This window comes from Sciurus vulgaris, assembly GCF_902686455.1.
Source record: "Sciurus vulgaris genome assembly, chromosome: 19".
In the NCBI taxonomy this organism is placed as follows: Eukaryota; Metazoa; Chordata; class Mammalia; order Rodentia; family Sciuridae; genus Sciurus; species Sciurus vulgaris.
In genome coordinates this window covers 23,015,933-23,022,540 of record NC_136480.1, presented here as the reverse complement: position 1 = coordinate 23,022,540, position 6,608 = coordinate 23,015,933, and the positions used below count along the sequence as shown (strand labels likewise).

The window sequence follows — 6,608 nt, the reverse complement described above, 5'->3', positions numbered from 1 at the left end:
GTCACTGCGGGTGTGTGGACAGGAAAGTGGACTGTCGCCTCCTTCCAGCTTGGGAGGCCTCTTCCTGACAACTTCAGTTGCACGTGGCCAGCAGGTAGAATGTACCAAGAGGTCTGCATTGCGAGTCAGCTGTTCCTAAGTGTGGACAGTTGCTGACCTAGAGAGCCATGAACTTTTGCAGTTCAGTAAATGCAAAGAATAGTCAGGAAATGTTTTTTCCTCGTTTTGTCTCAATTGTCATTTGATTTATTAACTAAAAGTTGTATTTGAACGCTTACTAAAAGTCCCATGATTATGGTACTTAGAAAACAGCAGAAGAGAAGAGAAAATGACCGCTGACTTCAGATGTTTTATCTGTGGTCTAGTTCATTTCCATAGAAACAAAAGTTGAACTACTAGGGATTCTAGGTCAGTTTTCAACTCTAAGAACTTCAGGCACATGTTTTGTAGAGGATTAAAAGTATGATTTATTTTATTTATTTTAGTTGTAGATGGACACAATACCTTTACTTATTTATATATTTATCTATCTATTTATTTTTATGTAGTGCTGAGGATCAAACCCAGTGCCTCACATGTGCCAGGCAAGCACTCTTCCACTGAGCCACAATCCCAGCCCCCCTAAAAGTATGATTTAAACTACAGGTTATTTTAAATCTCAGGAGCGATAATGTAAATGTGTATGGATCTGATTTGATTAAGATTTTAAATAGTAATGATGTATTTCATTTTTAGCATAGTTAACAGTACTGAATACCAGTGAGTGAAGATGATATTGTTTTTAAAAAATCATATTACTTTGGAATTCATATTTTAAGAAAATAAGGATAAGGCCAAATTTTCTTTTGAGTTACACTAAGAGTATTATTAGTGTTAGGCCTCTTTTCTCTAAGGAAGGTAGATTCTTAGAAAACATAATTCTAAGTACTTATTTACATTAACTATTGGACTGTTGGTGATTGTTAGATGGGTCATTTGTTCTTTTTTTTTTTTTTTTTTTTTTTTTTTTGGCGGTACTAGGGATTGAACCCAGGGCCTTGTGCATGCGAGGCAGGCACTCTACCAATTGAACTATCTCCCCAGCCCCCCATTTGTTCTTTTTAAATTTTTTTTTTTTTTTTTTTTTTTTGAGAGAGTCTGGCTATGTTGCCCAGGCGGTCCTTGATTTCAAGATCTTCCTGCCTCAGCCTCCCAGTAAGCTGGACTCGCATGTGGGTGCCACTGTGCCCAACTGTTACAACAGTGTTCAGACATGCCTAAAGGTTTTCTGCTGTGTCTGTATTCAGGAATAGCAGATAAAATGTGTCCTCTATTCCTTAGTTCATGTTGCTTGTATCATGAAGCTTTGTGACTTCAAAGTAGTTTTTGAAATATATATTGTTGCGTGCTATATCACTTTCTTTTATCTACCAACAGTCGACGGACATTTGATTGTCGACCTCTCTTGGTATCATCACTAGTGCTGCAGAGTTGGTGAGATTGCTAATCTCTGTTCTATTCCAGGTCCTGTTTTCTGTTATTTTGGATAAGTACTGAGAAGTGTAATGGCTGATGATACACTAGCTCTATTTTTTAAAAATATTTTACTATGCTCCATCCTCTTCCATGATTAGCTGTACCACTTTTAATAGCTGTTGCCCTACGTGTGCATTGCACCTTCTAGCAAAGCCAGATTGTCTTACAAGACAGAGTGGAAATTAAATTCTCTCTTCTTAGGACTTAAATAATTTTCCTCAAAAAACTCAAAATGCTTCAGTAATCTGTAGTTGTGATACAAAGAATTTACTCTTAGAGCTTTCTGGAATTCCCCACATATTCCCCCTCCCAAGTAAGCTAAATTTTTAATGTTTTAACCTCAAATAATACTAAGCAAGAGGCACTGAGAGGTTTTTCCGTTTCTGTAATATTAAAGACTCTTCTTGCTTTGATAGTTTATGGTGAGCCAAGCATGGATGAGGTGTTCCTTTCAGTTTTAGACAACACCATGCCCAGTTTGTCTCTTTCCAAATCATAAGCTTAATTTTAAAAAGCACATAGCATTCAGACATCTGTGCTCGGGTGGGTGAAACAGTCTTGAGTTTCCCCAAGCACTGTAAGAAATGCACTTGGGTAGGATCATGACCCCTTAGCCACAAAACCATTTTTTTCTGTCGGCCATCAGATTGACTTTGGTGATTAAGGTCTGACCTGCAGGGATTGGGACTGAGTTCTTATGCTGTCAGTGTGTGTATGTAGCATGTGCTACAGAAGTGCCATGTGAGGCCATGGGGTTGTGACCCAGGGCTCATTGGGTGTGCGTGTAGTAAATGGCATACAGACATATTCATAGAAAAGTGAAGAATACATATGGTCCCAAGAATGTTTGGAAAGGATCTATGTGCCTGCTGTTCATCTTTAAATCAACATTTTAAAGTTGGTACCTTTATCACCCATGTTTTCAGTGGAAAAAGGTCAGGTAACTTGCTCAAGGTCATATGGCAAGTAAGTCACAAAGATGGGATTCAAATTTGTGCTTTGCCTCCATCCCAAGTTGGGCTTTGATGGTCCTGTAACCATGTGTGCTGCTTCTCTGATCAACAATAGCACAAGGTCAGCTTCAGCCAAATTTTATTCACTTCAATCTTCAATGGATTTAAATTGTGACTTAAGCAGTTAGCTGTCGAGGGAACCAGTAAGCTAGTTCTGCTGGACCTGTCCATGTGTCCGGGTGTTAGTGAACCCTAGCCCTCTTAGCAGGCTTCTGGTGCAGTTGTAAGAATTCTGATTACACAAAGTTTCAAACATGCAAAAGCAGAACACTGTTGTGATGTCCAAGTGTCCAGTAGCTGTGGCCCATCCTGTTTCACTCACACCTTGGTGGGCATCCGTTACAGCCTGACGTGTTTGCGGGGAGGGTACTGGGAATGAACTCAGGGCGCTCGACCACTGAGCCACACCCCCAGCCCTAGTTTGTATTTTCTGTAGAGACAGGGTCTCACTGAGTTGCTAAGTGCCTTGCCCTTGCTGAGGCTGCCTTTGAACCTGTGATTCTCCTGCCTCTGCCTCCCGAGCGGCTGGGATTACGGGCGTGCGCCCACTGCACCCGGCTTTTACACATTACTTGGAAGCAAGTTTCAAACATGTAATTGGATTTATTTACATATGTCCCCTAAAATCCAAGGACTTAAAAATATCACAATACCATTATCACACTTGAAAAACTGTATATTGAATACCCAATGTTAATATTTCCCTAGTTGTCTTGAATTATTTTTTAAAGTTCATTTTTTAATCAAGATGCAAAGAAGCCTTCCTTGTTGTGGTTGTTGCTCTGTGTCTTGGATCCCTTGACCCACTGTCTCTCCCTCTCCCTGTGATTCTAGCTCTTTGTAGATGCACCTGAACTGTTGGTCCATGGAATTCCCCTGCATCTGGATCGTGTTGCCTGTGTTTGGTGTGTTCGGTCTCCTCTACCTGGTTCTACAGGCAGTTGTTTCTTGACTAAAGTACTTCATTAGGCAGAGGTGTGGTATTCCACAGCAGATGCATGTCCAAGGGAATGTTAGGGAATGATCATTCCCTAAATCAGTTACCTAAGAGTTTGTAGGGTGCTGGTCTCTTGTGCCATTCCCTTTCCATCTTTGTAGCTGGCATGTCCCTGTGAAAAGACACTTCACCTCATCAACCATGTCATTACTGTCATTATAGTTCTCATAGGAAGGGTAGGATAATTAGGATAGATTCTTCTCCTTTACCAGTTTCAAAATAAGAATTGGTTTCCTTATACCATCAAAGATGGACAGTGAAGTCTTTGGCCTATGTGATTGGTTGATTGGGCTTTTTAAATATAATTATTTAAACATATTTGCGCTTCAGTCCACAACAGTTACCTCTGTAGATGCTTTATAGCGTCCTGTCTTTGGACTTTGCAGATGGCTCCTGTCTTGCCTACCAGCTTTTGTTACTTCCCTGTGCCCTGAATTGGGATGCTTCCAGCTGTTCTCCGTATTTCCTTCCCAGACCCAAGATCATCCATTTTTCTTTGGAGTTTGCATTTCTTTTAGTGGGAAATGGTTTGTAGAGATCACAGCCTGGGAATAACAGGTGCTTCTTGCTACTGGGCAGGTTATACCTAGGCCTTTGTAATACAGTTATGTGAGATACTTGTTTTCATAAAAAACTTTCGTAGAAAGAGTAAGAGACTTCCAAGGGAAATTCAGAAATATAGGATGATTATATGACTTCATCAGGCTTTCCTGTGTATTGCAGGTCCAAAATTTCAGCTTCAAAGATAACCACCTTGATGCACTTACTTGGTTTATTCCACAATACCAGTATTGCCACCAACAGTTTGATAACTAAAAAGTGTCTATAGGTTTTTTTTGTAATTCCTCCAGTCTCTACTAAGGATGTAGAAATTATGTTTCAGAGTTGCTTGGGGTAGTTCTCTGTGTGATAGGTCACAACTTGAGAGCATTTACATACAGCTGATTCATTTCTCAGTTTTCAAGATTGCTTTTTAAAATTTAAAATTGATTTATGATGTCACATATTCACATGATCCCAAAGCCACGTGCAACTAAGGGGTGTTCAGTGAAGTTGTCGTCTGTATGCCCCCTGTCCTATATCCCTTCCTGTCCCTACTGGTGATCACGTTAAATATTACTCTTCCATCTCTAAAGGGATATCAAGTACAGATGTGTGTGTGTGTGAGCACATACGTGTGCATATTCCCCTCCCTCCTGGATAAGTTGTAGGTTACACATCCCTTGTCCACCCAGTGACATCCCGTAGTGCACGGCGACGTCTCTCCATTCCTTTGCAGACCTGCATAGCTCTGCCTTGTGCTGATGAAGACCAGTGGCTGTCCTTTGGATCTGGAGTGTCCCCAGAGGCCCAGGTGCCAGAGGCTTGGTGCCAGCATGGTGTTTTCAGAGGCAGTGGAAACTAAGAGGGGGGGCCCAGTGGGAGGCCTTCAGTCACTGGGGCTATGTCCTTGGAGGGGATGTTGGACCCCAGTCCTTCCCCTCCTCTTCTCACTCCCCAGCCCGAGCTGAGTGACTTTGCTCTTCCGTGTGCTCCCCACCATGATATGCTGCCTCACCACAGGCCCAAAAGCAGGTAGGCCATGAACTGACACCTTCAAAACTGAGCCCAAAGAAGCCTTTTGTCTTTATAAGTTGGTTATCTTAGTTATGTTGGAGTAACAGAAAGCTGACACCACAGTTTCAGCAAGTCTGTTGGTAGACATTTGAATTTATGTTAAATGTGAATTTGCAGAAAGTTAAAAATCAAATGTTAGCATTGATTTTGGGAATAAAATGCAAAGTTGAGAATGCCTGTTACAGTAACACAGAGTTCAATCTCATGTTTTTAAAGTCTCCTCATGTTTCTTCTAAGTCTGAATGACCATTCAATATGCAGCTGTTTAAAACAGCACCATGTAGATGTGAGAGCAAGTTGGTTTGTATATCTTTGCAATTAGACTGATCTATTTTTAGAAATCTTTCTCAGGTATCTGTATGTTTTAATTGTACATCACTAGTGTAAAAGGAGTGTGTTTACAATGATTTATTTAGAATGAGCTAACAGGAAAACTACATTTCCTGTAATGACAAAAATAGGGTGGTAGCCAATTGGCTGAGGAAGCATTTTTTAAAAGAATTCCAGTCCTGGTCTGGGGGTGTGCCTCAAAAAGGAAACCAAAAAACCTGGCCGTGGCACCAAAACGAAAGGAAAGCCCTGTTCTTGTCGATGCGGGGAGGCAGAGTATAAAATAATGAAGCAGGAGATCTCTTAGAGACTCTCCTTCCGTGACACGGGTCACCACCTGAAAAGCGTTTTGGGATAATGCCTGGCGTGTGTTAAATGCTGCATATGCTTTTGCTATTATTTGAAGAGACAAAGGAAAGTGCTTCGGACACTTAATTTCTAACTTAGCCCAGTACTAACGGAAGTTTTAAGCCTTTGGGAAGAACGGGTTTCCTTATGACCATGTTACTTAACACTAGGGACTTTATACGCCTGGGCTTGTTTATTTTTACGGCCTCGACTTCATTCAGTCAGGACAAGTCGAGTCGGTCCTTCATGGTCCGCGTTTCCCAGAGCAGAGGACGAGGGCGGGCCTTCACCCCAGGTAATGGAAGTAAGCGCCGGCGATGGAGGTCAGGGCAACACCTGAAGCCCCACTTCGCAGAGCAGCTTTCGGACCTGCTGTTCGCGGGCAGGTGAAAGCGCACCGCGTCTAAACCGCGCGAGGACCCGAGGCATCCTGGCCACCAGAAAGTGGCCGGGGCAGCTCGTCTTCCCTGAGAAGGGCAGGATTCAGCGGCCTGCACCTCGAAGACCGCAAAGCCCAGGTACGGGCCACCCGGCCCGAGGGCCGGGGAGGGCAGCCGCGGAGGCGGCGCGGCAGCGGCTCCGCCCGGGGGAGTACCGGCCGCACCGCCCCGAGGTGGCCGCGCCCCTCCCCGCGCCCCGCCCGGCGCCGCCTGCTCCCGGGCGCCCCCTGGCCCCGCTGCGCTGCGGCACGGAGGTTTCCGGCGAGCGCGGCGGGCTGTGGCGACTCCCTCCTCCCCTGCGGCCCCGTCCGCCGTCTCCGCGGCTCCAGGTGGGCCTCGCCGCGACCC

General features: G+C 43.8%; 1 protein-coding gene across 3 annotated transcripts in view; it reads left to right on the top strand.

The window, feature by feature from the left end:
• Nucleotides 1-6,458: 6,458 nt before the first annotated feature.
• Nucleotides 6,459-6,608, top strand: part of EOGT (EGF domain specific O-linked N-acetylglucosamine transferase) — a 28,932-nt gene continuing 28,782 nt past the window's right edge. For all 3 annotated transcript variants that reach the window (XM_079122514.1, XM_079122515.1, XM_079122516.1), the window contains exon 1: nucleotides 6,459-6,589. The gene's annotated coding sequence lies outside the window, so the exon portion shown is untranslated. The remainder of the gene's footprint in view (nucleotides 6,590-6,608) is intronic.